Here is a 13,589-nt window from a genome sequence, read left to right on the forward strand (position 1 = left end):
TTGATCTCTACTAGAGCCCTGCAAGCATCTGATCACTCCTTACAGACAGCCTTATAAGGAGGAATTCATGACCCAACAGAAACTGAGGCTCAGAGAGGCTGGGTGCCTTATCCAAGGCTCCACAGCTGGGTCCCAGGCCTCTGGACACTCAGTCCAGTGCTGTTGGGCTCGTTGCTGTTGCTTTTTAAGGTCTCAGCTGTTCAGTCCTCAGAAAGCCCGCCCTTGGTCCTGCCTGTTCCTCAGTTCATCCCCTTCACCGTCTCCAGTGATGGTTCACCGCTCCACCCCCCACCCCAGGCCTGGTGGAGTCTTTGCTCTGTAGTCTCCACCCCCCACCCCAGGCCTGGTGGAGTCTTTGCTCTGTAGTCTCCACCCCGACCCCAGGCCTGGTGGAGTCTTTGCTCTGTAGTCTCCTCAGCCTTAGACTGGCTGCCTGGGTGTCCTGCCACTCCCTAGACCCAACCAACCACCCCCTACCCCAAGTGGACACTGCCTCTTGCCTCCTTCTTGTGGAAAGAACGGCTGGGTTCCCCCAGGCATGCAGCCAGGGCGCCTGGGGCACCCTCCTTCCCTCTCTCTGGTGCCTTAGGCCTCAGCCCACTCAGTTCTTCTGGTCACTTCAAGTGTCCACTCCGACCTTTGCTCTCCCACTGCCGTGGTCCCTACTTGGGCCTTTGGCTGTTCACCCTGAGTTAGGGTCCTGAAAGCTTCCTTGCTGGGCCTCCAGCCTCAGTTTCCAGCCATCCTGCCGCTGTGCCTGTCTTCTTACAGAGGGTAACGCTTCTCACAGGGGACCGTGTCTCAGCAGCCCTCAGCGGCAGTGCCTTCCAAGGTGCCTTAGAGGTGAAGGCCCTCTGCACGCTGACCCCAGCTTTATGTCACAATGTGGTGTCTGGCATGATCTTGTCCCCCCTCCCCCTGCCACCCAGCCCTGGCACTGTGTGTCCTCACCCTGGCCCTTTGCATTTCCTCCTCTTTTCCTCCCATCCATATATTGCCCAGCCTTCAAGGTGCTGCTGGAAGAGGAACCAGTTCCAGCTACCAAGTGTCAGGCAGACCTGGGTTCCTGTCCTCGCATCACTCCCTGCATGACCTCGGACAAGTAGCCTCTCCTCTCTCAGCCCCGCTGCCCTCGCCTGTAAAACGGGGACTCTGAGCCTCACTGTCCTCGCCTGCAAAAGGGGGACTCTTAGCCTCACTGCCCTCACCTGTAAAATGGGAACTCTGAGCCTCACTGCCCTCACCTGTAAAATGGGGACTCTGAGCCTCACTGCCCTCACCTGTAAAATGGGAACTCTGAGCCTCACTGCCCTCACCTGTAAAATGGGAACTCTGAGCCTCACTGCCCTCACCTGTAAAATGGGGACTCTGAGCCTCACTGCCCTCACCTGTAAAATGGGAACTCTGCGCCTCACTGGCCTCACCTGTAAAATGGGGATAACTCTCACCTGCTTCAGAGGGTTAGCAGCATGGAATGTGAGTGGGAGTGTGGCTCATCCGGTGTGAAGGGCACCTGCGTGGGTATCGAGGGCACATTCTCTGGGTGGCCTCCTCCTGCTCTCCCTCTGTATGGGCTGGCTGAGCCCCCGGATCCTACCTGGTATTGGTAATCGTCTGTCCGTTTGTCTCCCCACCCAGACGGCAGATCCCTGGAGGAGCAAGGCCTTTGCCTGACACCTTTTCACATTCTCCGACTCCCAGCAGAGCGAGGCTGTTCTTCAACATCCTGTAAATCGGCCCTTTTCATAGTAAGGACATAAGATATAGTTGTTGCTTGATTATAACATTCTGTTACATAAAATAGGGTATGCCTTACGTTTAGTAAATCCAATATGAACAAAAAACTTACGCCACAGTTGCAGGCTGGGTAAATTATGGGAAGGAAGGAAGGAATCAATGTAACATTGTATTGACTGCGTACTCCGTTTGTTTCGCTCAGTCACTCCAGCTACCCCGCGAGTTAGCTGTGGGCATCTCCTTTTTCACAGATGAGGAAGGGAGTACCAGGGGGTCACACACTCTGTCCCACATCCCAGACTGGTGAGTGTGGTAGGACCCCAGCTTCTTCCCCTACACTTGGGCATCCTCTGCTTTAAAAAACAAGAGGGAGACACTTTTTGATTCATCACGGGTTTTCTTTAAATAACTGAGCACTTAAGTCATTTACACAGAGCCCAGCAGGGATGGGGTGGTTGTGGAGTCCCCTGTTCGGGGGTGGGCAGGACCCTCCTCTCCCAAAGGGTGATAGTTTGGGTGGATAGCACACCAAGACACCCGGTCTCTGGGAACATGGCGTGTGTGTTGATTGCACCTGCCACCAGCATTCAGACCTGGCAGGAGCTGGCAGGGGTGCTCAGGAATTGGGGAAGGAAGACTCACAGTGAGGAGGCTGAGAAGGGGCTGTGCAGGCAGGATGAGGGGAGAGAGGATGATCTGAGGATTGGGCGCTCGGGCACAGGACGAGGCAAGTGGGAGAAGAGTCCCGTGTGCAGCAGAAGGCTGGAGTCAGGGAGCAGAGGATTGTCATGGTAGACGGGGTGGGTAGAACTGCTGGAATCCAAGAGGACCCTGACCACCAAAGAGAAGAGACTCAGGTCAGTGCAGCAGGCTCGGGGGAGCCGGTGAAGATTCGTGGGCAGAGGAGTGCTGTGCAGAAGTGCAGGTTGAGGGCTGGGCCTGGGCGCTGGTGACAGTGAGGCGAAAGAGGGGTAAGCTTGAATGACATTTCCAAGAACAGCAGAGCGCGCTGACAGATTGGATGCAGCAGATGAAGGAGCCGGAAGTGTCAGAGATAACTTTGAGATTTCCAGTGCTGGAGACCAGGGGGAAGGGCGATGCGAGGGGAATAGGGAAGCCGGAGGGGGAAGCAGGTCTGAGGGAAAGCTGACAGTGCGTGCCTGGATGTGCTGTGCCTGAGGAGGAGCCTGGAGCCATCGGGGCTCACCTCGGGCGGCGGCTGCTGCGTTCCTGGGCAGCAGCCACTGTCTAGTCTTGTGCAGGAACAGGCCTGGGGCACGTGCTGCCGGGGGCCAGCTTAAGGCATCTCGCATGCCTCAGTCTCACCTCCTCAGCCTCCTGCCAGCCCTCGCCACCCTCCCTCCACAGTACCGGGACCCTAGTGTCTGATATTCACTGCCCTGGAAGTTCCTCCATCTGTGCCTGTCACCGCCGGAGACCGAGTGTGGAGCTCCCATCCAAATGGGCAGGGCCTTGTCTGCTTTGTTCACTGAGCTATCCCTAGTGCTTGCACAGAACAGGTGTTAAGTCAATATTTGTCCCATTTAAGGGACCTCAACTCATGTTTGACAGACGCTTGTTACAGAGATAAATTCAGAGGCTGCGGAGGGTGAAGAGCAGCCAGAGGGGCTGTGTGGCCTTAGGCTTCCGGGAATGGGGTGTCCCAGGCTCCTTGGTGCGATCCTCTCCTCTCCTCAGTGTCCAGCCTCTTAGTGTCCACTTGTGTTGTCAAAGTGAGGCTGGCATCGTTTGCCCGAGGGAGGCCATGGGCAGACCCCCTGAGGCAAACGGTGCCCCCGCCTGTGCACCCCTGACTTCCGCGTAAAGTTGGAGAGCAGGGAGACCCAAGTGGTGATGGTGATAGCTGTGCCGTGCTGTGGGGTGTCAGGAGAGAGGACGCAGACGCCTGAGTGCCAAGTCACAGTGGGCATCTCGGGAAGGGGACAGCTGGGAAATAGAAGGCCAGGCTAGGATTGCTGCCTCGGTTTCCGCCCTATAAACAAAGGCATAGAATAAACTCTACTTCACGGAGTTCCCAGTTGAGTGTGATAGTCCTGTGAAGGCCCCCAGGAGGGAGTGGGAAGGGGCTGGCCCCTAGCACAGAGGAGTCGTAGTGGTGGCCTGGGAGTGTGACTGGGGAGTAGACACAGGTTTGGAATTGGAGTTTAAGGGCCAGAGTTAAAGAGGAGGATTTAATAGAATGAGAAATCAATAGCCCAGAGGAGGTTAAGATGTGTGAGAGGCTGGCTGCAAGGCACACTTAATAAAAAAGAAAAGTTTAAGAAGGCGTGGAAGATAGGGCACATCTGGAGGCAGGGGAAGGCGGTGTTGGCTGGTTTCTGCTCTCCCTGTTCTCCAGCCTGTGGAGGCTGCTGAGAAGGGAGGTTGTGTTCCGGGAGTGAGTGAAGGGCACTCCCTGTGTCTCCCTCCCTGCTGGGGTAGTTGGGGTGGGAACCTCCATTGCTCCCACTGAGGCTGTGTGGTGCAGTGGTTGGCCTGACCACTTCCAGATCAGATACATAGGACAAATCCCAGCTCTTCCAGTTCCAGCAGTGCAACTTTGGGCACAAAGCTATGCAAGCCCACCCTGGCCTCCATGACTCTCAGCAGCTGTGCTGAGCACCAGTCCGTGGCAGCAGTGGTTATTAGTAGTTATTATTGTGTTGCATCCTCATAGCGTCTCCCCTAGCCCAGTCCAGTTCCTAAGACTCTACGGAATAGTGTCTCTAGCAAGGCTGGTGAAAGGATGGGGATTTGGAAGGCAGCAAAGCTATTCTTTTTTTTTAATCAGAAAAGTCTATAGTGGGTTTAGTCCAAGTCCCAGAGAGACAAGGGGCCCAAAGCCCAGGGTGTTTAAGTCACTTGTCCAAGCAGTGTAACAGGGGAGTGGCAGAGCTGGAGCATAAGCCCAGGGCTCCAGGCTTCCCAGCCTGTGTCTTTTTAAAATTTTTAAAATATTTTGAGATGGAGTCTGGCTCTGTTGCCCAGGCTGGAGTGCAATGGCGCCATCTTGGCTCACTGCAACCTCTGCCTCCCAGGTTCAAGTGATTCTCCTGCCTCAGCCTCCTGAGTAGCTGGGATTACAGGTGTCCAACACCATCCCCGGCTAATTTTTTGTATTTTTAGTAGATACCAGGTTTCACCATTGACCAGGCTGGTCTCAAACTCCTGACCTCAGGTGATCCGCCGGCCTCAGCCTCCAACGTGCTGACATTACAGGCATGAGCCACTGTGCCTGGCTTAGCCTGTGTCTTTTGCTGAGTCTCGTGGCCCTGCATGCAGGAGCGAGAGGGCTGGAAAAGAGATGCTTCAACAAATTGTTTGGTCCAGTTGCAGCATCCAAACAAAATTGGTCTAGAACTAAGCAGGCGGATGATTTTGATTCTTTAAGGCACTAGACCGTGGGCTCTGTGGGGGCACGGATAGGGCCTTGTGCTTTTGTCTCTAACACTAGGCTGACACATAGATGTGAATTCAACAATGATGATGACAATAATAATAGCTAATAATTATTCAATGTTTATTATGTGCCAAGTACAATGCAGAGTGCTTTCCATATATTATCTTAATCTTCCTACTAACCGCTATGAACTGAATGTTGGTGTTCCCGCAGAATTCATGTTGAAATCTTAACCCCCAGAGTGATAGTATTAGGAGGTGGGGCATTTGGGAGGTGATTAAGTCATGGAGCAGAGCCCTCACGAATGGGATTATGCCCTTAAAAAGAGAACCCACAAAGCCCCCTAACCCCTCCCACCATGTGAGCACACAGTGAGCAGGCCCATCTATGAACCCAAAAGCCCTCACCCTACACTGAATCTGCCAGCACCTTGATCTCGGGCTTCCCCACCTCCAGAACTGTGAGAAACAAACTTCTATTGTTTACCAGCTACCCAGTTTATGGTATTTTGTTACAGCGGCCCAAATGCACTATGATAATAACCTTAAGTTTATTATACCCGTTTTACAGAAGAGGAAGCTGAGATTCAGAGTAGATGATTCAATAGCCCAGAGTCCCATAGCTGGTAAGAAGCAGAGTTGAAATGTGTACCCAGGCAGTGTGATTTCAAGCTCTAGTGGGAAATCCTTTGTGTGCATGCATGCATGCTTGTGGGTGCACAAGTCTATGTGAAATATGCGCTAATCCCTCCCTAATTCCTAGATTCTACCTCTGGCTACCTCACTACTGCTTCTGTTTTTGAGATGGAGTCTCACTCTATCGCCCAGGCTGGAGTGCAGAGGCGCGATCTTGGCTCATTGCAACCTCTGCCTCCTGGGTTCAAGCGATTCTACTGCCTCAGCCTCCTGAGTAGCTGGGATTATAGGTGCCCACCACCACACCTGGCTAATTTTTGTATTTTTAGTAGAGACAGGGTTTCACCATGTTGGCCAGGCTGGTCTCGAACTCCCGGCCTCAGGTGATCCACCCACCTCAGCCTCCCACAGTGCCGGGATTACAGGCATGAGCCACTGCGCCCAGCCTACCTCACTACTGCTTCTATACCTCTGTTCCTCATCTCTTAGGCAAGGAGGCCAATGCTCATTTCCAGAACCAGCGCCCTCAAGCCCCGGTCCCAGCCTGTCCAGCCATCAGCAGGCGTGGAGAATGAGTGGTGGCGCCTCTATGCATTTTGGGACTCGCCTTCCCTTGGCCTGATTTCTTTGATCCCTGAGTGAGAGGGTCACTGGCAGCATTGGGAAAGTGATGAAAGAGCCACCTCCTGAATCACGTGCCATTCTTTTCCACCATGGAGGCCATCCAGGGAAGGGCCTGGTGTGGAGGCAGGAAGAAGGCAGCGACATAAAGCATTGATGAGACCCTCTCCTGAGCTGCCGAGTCTGAGCACTGATTAGTGCTCAGGTGAGACAGGACTTTAGGAGGTTAAAAGCAGCCCTGCCCCCACTGGACCAACCAGGGTTATGTCCACTCACCACTTCCTCCAACGTCCCGGCTGGCTGGCCTGGCTGCCCCAGGTTAATAGCCGAGGATTAGAAGGAGTGGAATCTGACTGGGGTCTTGGACTCTCAGCAACAGCAGCAGAATAGGGAGTCTCTTTGGAAGAAACCCGATGGTGGCATTGTTAGAGTCGTGGTCATTATTGCTCCTGACGGCATCTCCCCTAGCCTAGTTCAGTTCTAAGATGACAACAGAACAATGTCCCTAGCATGGCTGGTGATGGGATGGAAACTGGAGCATCTCTCTTTTTGGAGGCAGCAGAGGCATCTTCAGAATTAAAGAAGACAAAAGTGGGTTTGGGCGGGGCACAGGGTATGCAGAAGACCCTGTAGAGTTATTTCCAGGTGGGAGTTCAGCACAACTCTGCCCTTATGCTGAAGTTGCAATGCCATTTTCTTTTTTTGTTTTGTTTTGTTTTTCATTTTTTTCAGACAGAGTCTCACTCTCACCCAGGTGGGAGTGCAGTGGCACGATGACAGCTCACTGTAGCGTCAACCTCCTGGGTTCAACTTATCCTCCCAATAGCTTGGGACTACAAGCATGCACTGCCATGCCTGGCAAATATTTTGATTTTTTGGAGAGATGGAGTCTCACTGTGTTATCCAGGCTGGACTCAAACTCCTGAGCTCAAGTGATCCCTCATCTTGGCCTCCAAAAGTGCTGGGGTTACAGGTGTGCGCCACCACGCCCAGCCCACAATGCCACTTTCCGATGGTAGTCACATGCCGAACGGCTTATTATGTTCTTGGTGATTTGTGTCCTCTCCCCCAAAGAGCTCACAGGGCCACAAACTTGAGAGATAGGAGGGCAGTTAAAATTATTGTCCCAGACTCTCAGAATTTCAGTAACTAGCCGAAAGCCACATAGTTATTTGATTGGGAGGTTGGATCAGTTCCCAGGACTCCTGCCCCTTGCCCAGGGCTGCATCTGCCACCCTGTGCCTTCCAGTTTGTGTGGTGGTAGAGGCAGTGGTCCCTGGGAACACCTGCTATTCCCAAGGTAGAGAATATCACACAGAAGAAAGCAGCACTTGTCAGGTAATGATAACGCCTGTTGTATTGCTGGGAAAACTGAATGAAGTCCAGGGAGGTGAAATAAATCCTAGAACCTTATTCTTGAAGGAACTCAAGATCATTGCATTTGACGTCCTACCTGAGCTTCTGTTATCTCCCGCGGGTGGTTATCCTGCCTCGGCTGCTGCCGCCTTCTGCTCTTCTTCCTCTTTTTCCATTTTCCCCTTCTTCTGAAAGCTAACATCATTGAGCACTTACCACCTTCCAGGCACTGTTCTAGATGCTTTATATGTATTAAGTTGATTCTCCAGCCAACCGTATGAAGTAGATACTGTTGTCTCACTTTACACATGAGGAAATAGACCCACAGAGGTTATGTAGCTTGCCCAAGATGACACATGAGCCGAGTGATAGAGCTGGGATATGAACTAGGCCGCCTGGGCCGTGCTCTGGAGTGATCCTAAGGCAGGCCATCCCTGAGTTGGGCAGCTGTGAAACGAGGGAGCACGTGAAGGCACCCAGTGCCTTGCCCAGCATAGGGAATGTGCTCAGTCATTGCAAGTGACTTCTAAACATACCGGGAGGTTTTACCTTAGACTGAGCCAAATTGATTTCCCATGGGTCTTTTTTTTCTTTCTTTCTTTTTTGAGACGGAGTCTCGCTTGGTTGCCCAGGCTGGAGTGCCGTGGCATGACCTCAACTTACTGCAACCTCCACCTCCTGGGTTCAAGCAATTCTCCTGCCTCAGCCTCCTGAGTAGCTGGGTCTACAGGTGTGCACCACCACACCCGGCTAATTTTTGTATTTTTAGTAGAGACAGGGTTTCACCATGTTGGCCAGGCTGGTCTCGAACTCCTGACCTCAGGTGATCCGCCCACCTTGGTCTCCCAAAGTGCTGGGATTACAGGTGTGAGCCACTGCGCCTGGCTCCCATGGGTCTTTGTTCTGCATCCTCCTTGAAACCCCATTCCAGCCTTCTGAATGTGAAACTACCTAATGAACAAGAAGCAAAGCCAACTTTCAGTCTCCTCCTACCTGAGTTTCTAAGACTCTTCCCCAAACTGAAATCCCCTGGCCGGGAAGATAACAGCCTGGGGGCCTAGAGAAATGTCCAAGGCTGGGACCTGCCTCATGAGGGAGATAGATCCTTGGCCACAGGGCTGCGCCGAGGATTGTCACACATCCGTTCTTTAGCACATGTTTCCAGAGTGCCTCCTATGTGCCAGGCACAGCCACAGAGCAGCACAGGTGGCCCCATCTCAAGGCTGGGCCCCTACAAAATGTGTGCACAGACACCTGCCGAATCTGTCAGACGCCAGATTGGCGGTGGGGTCCTGGGGGCAGGAGCCTGAGGACTAGGAGAACTGTTGCTTCTCCACTGCTCCTAGGAGGCTGGGTGGGGATGCAGACACCCCATCAGGGGGCCAAAATTTCAGCTGACCCAAATCTAAGAGCACAAGTAGGCAACTAGATGGAGGAAGCTCACCAGTTTATTTTTGCTAAAATAGCACCAGCTGACTCTCCTTTGAAAAGTAACGGTCCTGCCAGAGTCCAGAGTAAATAGGCCGGAACATGAGATCTGCCAGGTGGGGTGCAAATTGGCAGTAAACAAAGCAATTGGGCTGTCTGAGTAGCGGAAGTCAGCTGAGAAAGTGCATTTCTCCCATACGGAGCTGCGGGGTGGCGGCTGCTGGGCTCTCTCTTCCCCTCAGCTCCTTTGGGGAGGGAAGTGGGAGGCGGGATGTCAAGAGCTTGACCCTGGGCTCTAGGGGTGGAGGAGGAGCCGACTTTTGTCCTGTATTCCTGGGCCAATAATGCTGCTACTTCTCTCGCTGCTTCTCCAGTTGCCGTCCTGCGTTACTGCAGGTCCTCACACCAGCCCTCCGCGGCAGGTCTTATTAGTCCCATTGGACAAGGGAGAACACAGATGTCCAGAGAACCTGAGACACTGACACAAGGTCACACAGCTGAACCTGGGCTTTGTGGTTCGGTGTTGCCTGGGTCTGCCTTCGTCTCTTTAGCCACTGCTTCTCTGTGTGGCCATGCCTTTCTAAGGAACTTCCAGCTCCCAGCAGAGGAAGAACCTGAGCAGCCCAGGTGGTAGATGATCAGGGTGGGGCTGGTAGAGCAAGGTCAGGCCACCCTTGGATGCTTTGGGGAGGTCATCAGAGATCATCATCTGTCTCCCCACAAGGCACGGGCTCCACTGCACAGGGACTGTTTGCTTCTGCATTCTTTTTTTTTTTTTTCCCTGAGACAGAGCCTTGCTCTGTCACCAGGCTGGAGTGCAGTGGCACGATCTCGGCTCACTGCAACCTCCGCCTCCCGGATTCAAGTGATTCCCCTGCCTCAGCCTCCCGAGTAGCTGGGACTACAGGTGCACGCCACCATGCCTGGTTAATTTTTTGTATTTTAGTAGAGACAGGGTTTCGTCATGTTAGCTAGGATGGTCTCGGTCTCCTGACCTCATGATCCACCCGCCTTGACCTCCCAAAGTGCTGGGATTACCAGCATGAGCCACCGCGTCTGGCAATTTCTGCATTCTTTCCCCAACAACCAGAACAGCACTGGGTGCTCAGTATGCGTTTAGTGGGTGAACGGCTGCTTTGGTGAGCCGCTTGTCTGCAGAGGCCCTGGACTCTGGAGCCCTAGACTAGCAATGAGCCTTGGCTCTGGAAAGCTTGGATGGGCTGCCTTCGACTCGCAGGTGTATGGGATTGAAAAGTCGATTGTGTGATCTCAAAACACATTTCCCCTGGTGGATGACAGGACTGGTTTCTCAGGTTAGTGTAGCCGGCGATGGAGCTGAACCAGTGCAAAGAGTAACCCCGGGCCTACCTGGACCTTGGCCCCAAGCACTTTACCCCCTCCTCGAACCCAGATGAGCCTGGCATCAATGGGTCAAGGGTGACTGTACTGGGGTGACTGGTGAGAGCAAAGGTGGCGTTTGGGATGACAGCGCTAACTTCTGGATCAGGCTGTGGGCACTGCAGCTGCCATGAGTCAGGAGGAGGCTCTGGGGAACATGGATTGGACCTGGGGTGCTCCTTCAGACATACCCAGTGTGAGCTAGGGGCTGCCTGCATCCTAGGGGTATTTACCGTCACACGGAGCTAGTTACGTGGCAGGTCACTGGGCAGGTCAGGATTGGGTACTGTGGTGGCAGAGAGCCCTAGGAAGACGTCGCCTTTGTGTGGGGATGACAAAGGTCCCTGCGGTCTGCAGGGTGAGCTGAGGTCCTATTCCACCTTCCGTCTTCTTGGCTCCTGGAGCCCATCAGGGGCTGCACCATGAATGCCCGGTGGCTGTGGACCTCCCTGGTCAAGGCTGCTGGACAGGCTTCCCCTTCTTACTCTTCTCAGTGGATCCATGGTGCCTGCAGTGCTGGGTCCAAAGAAGCCTGAAGCCAGCTGTGGGCTCCCTGGGAAGGGGCGCTGGACTCACCATGATGTCTGACATGGCCACAGGGTACCATGGCTTTGTCAAGTCAGATTGAGTCCAGCTGTCTCATTTCACAAGTGAGGGCACTGAGGTTCAGAGAGGGAAGGAACTTGCCTGAGATCATGTGACTTGCAGAATCGGGGTTTGAAATGGGGTCCCCTGGCCCCTAGTGCCTTTGGTATCATACCTTTCATTAGACGGACTTACCAGGAGCCTCCCATCAAACCAGGGGAGCATGTGCCCTGCTCCCCACCTGACCGAATGCAGTGCCCATTCTAACCCCAGCTGCCAGCCAGCCCCATTCATACTGGGCAGGGTGTGGAAAGAGCTGCAGAAGCAGCCCTGTCCTTTGGCTGTTGTGACTCTGAGAGGCACATGGAGAAGAGACCAGCAGGGGTGTTGCAGAAACCATAGCAGGCAGTCAACACACACCCATCAGACCCACACCAAGGTTAGCCGAATGCTAAGTCTCCGTGTCTAGGCTGGGGATGGGGGCAGAGTGGGACAAGCTGATGGCTCTCCTCTGAGCAATCCAAGGAAGCTTCCTGGAGGAAGTAGGGCTTTGGGGAGGAGCGGCCTTAACTGGGGCACAGGGAGAGGCTGGTTTGATGTGTGGGAAGTAGCCTGGTGTGGTGGGGGGTGATGGGAGGGCTTGGACAGCTGGAGTTAGAGTCCCTCTCTCTACTCACTGTGCGGCCTTGGACAAGTTTGTTCATGTATCTGAAGCCTCTGTTTGCTCAGCAATAAAATGGGGACAAAAAAAACCTAATCTCACAGGGATTGGGGAAGAGCAAATAAGATACCACCTACGAAAGGGCTTCTTAAGTCTGAAGGTGTTTTCAGTACATACTGTGTGATTTTATTTATATAAAGTTCAAAAACAGGCGAAGTAATCTATGGTAATAGAAGCTGGGATAGCAGTTAGCCTTGGCAGGGGGCCTGAGAAAGGGCCTCTAGAATACTGATAATGCCCTATTTCGTGATCTGAGAGCTGGTTCTGTGGAAATTCCTTGAGCTGCACACTTATGTGCACTTCTCTTTCTTTTTTTCCTTCGAGGCAGATCTCACACTGTCACCCAGGCTGGAGTGCGGTGGCATGATCTCCATCTCCCGGGCTCAGGTGATTCTCCCACCCTAGCACCCGCCCTCTCACCCCAGTAGCTGAGTCTACAGGCATGCACCACCATGCCCCACTAATTTTTTATATTGTTTCTTTCTAGAGACAGTGTTTCTCTATGTTGCCCAGGCTTGAACTTCTGGGCTCGAGTGATCCTCCCACCTCGGTCTCTCAAAGTCCTGGGATTACAGGCGTGAGCCACCGTGCCCAGCCATGTGCACTTTTCTGTGTAAACAGTATACATCAATTTAAAAAGTTTGTTTTTAGGCCGGGCACAGTGGCTCACACCTGTAATCCCAGCACTTTGGGAGGATGAGGTTGGTGGATCACTTGAGGTCAGGGGTTCAAGACCGGCCTGACCAACATGGTGAAACCTCGTCTCCACTAAAAATACAAAATTAGCTGGGCGTGGTGGCACACGCCTGTAATTGAAGCTATTTGGGAGGCTGAGGCAGGAGAATCACTTGAACCTGGAAGGCGGAGGTTGCAGTGAGCCAGAGGTTGCAGTGAGCCGAGATTGTGCCATTGCACTCCAGCCTGTGCAGCAAGAGTGAAACACCATCTCAAAAAAAAGAAAAAAAAAAGTTCGTTTTTAAAGTGCTTATCACAGTCAGGCTATAAATGGCTAAAGGGTGGTCACTTGACAAAGTGTCCAAGAGGAAACCTGGAATGATGTTAATAAAAATAGTAGTTGAACACTTTAGGCAGAAGAAGCATTTTCTCATTTAAACCTCAACAACTCACATTTTACAAGTGGGGAAACTGAGACTCAGTGAGGTTGCAGAAGTTGCCCAAAGTCACACAGCCAGCCTGTGGCAGAGGGTCTGACCAGAGCCAGCGCTCAGTCCTGGGGAACCTGGAGGACGCAAAGGCAGGTGGGGTTGCCCTGACCCCGCCTCAGCTTGCCGGAGCTTTGGCTTCTGAAGCTGCGTCATCTTTGTGTTTCTGCCCCTGCCGGGGTCCTGCCAGGCCTCAGCTTTCGTGGAATGTGGAGGGCAGCCTCAGCTCCCTGCGGCCCCAGGGTGGAAATGCTTCCAGAGTGGGAGGAAGCAGGGGCGGGAGCTGGACAGCATCTGTCTACAGGGTCTGCTGGGACCCCGGAGCAGATGGTGTTTCACTCAGTTAAAACCCCTCAGGGCAGACCCCTGCCGGTGAGAGAGGGAGCATGGCAATGCTTATCCCAGCAGAGGAGGGGAGCAGGGAGCCGCTGCAAGTTCCCCCCTGCCTTCCCGGAGCCCATGCTGGGGATTTATCTCCTCCCAGAGACCTAACTGCACCCCAGACACTCGCACCTGCATCCTCCAGGGGTGGGCTGGGGGCTTGG

At 53.4% G+C, this 13,589-nt stretch overlaps 1 protein-coding gene across 3 annotated transcripts in view; it reads left to right on the plus strand.

Moving 5' to 3' along the window:
• Positions 1 to 13,589, plus strand: part of GRIK4 (glutamate ionotropic receptor kainate type subunit 4) — a 476,655-nt gene that overhangs the window by 2,660 nt on the left and 460,406 nt on the right. Inside the window, exon 2 of one of the 3 annotated variants that reach the window (XM_054440160.2) lies at positions 1,639 to 1,748. The exons of the other annotated variants lie outside the window; for them this stretch is intronic. The gene's annotated coding sequence lies outside the window, so the exon portion shown is untranslated. The remainder of the gene's footprint in view (positions 1 to 1,638; positions 1,749 to 13,589) is intronic. 3 annotated transcript variants of the gene reach the window in all.

Source organism: Pongo pygmaeus, chromosome 9 (assembly GCF_028885625.2).
Source record: "Pongo pygmaeus isolate AG05252 chromosome 9, NHGRI_mPonPyg2-v2.0_pri, whole genome shotgun sequence".
Taxonomy (NCBI): domain Eukaryota; kingdom Metazoa; phylum Chordata; class Mammalia; order Primates; family Hominidae; genus Pongo; species Pongo pygmaeus.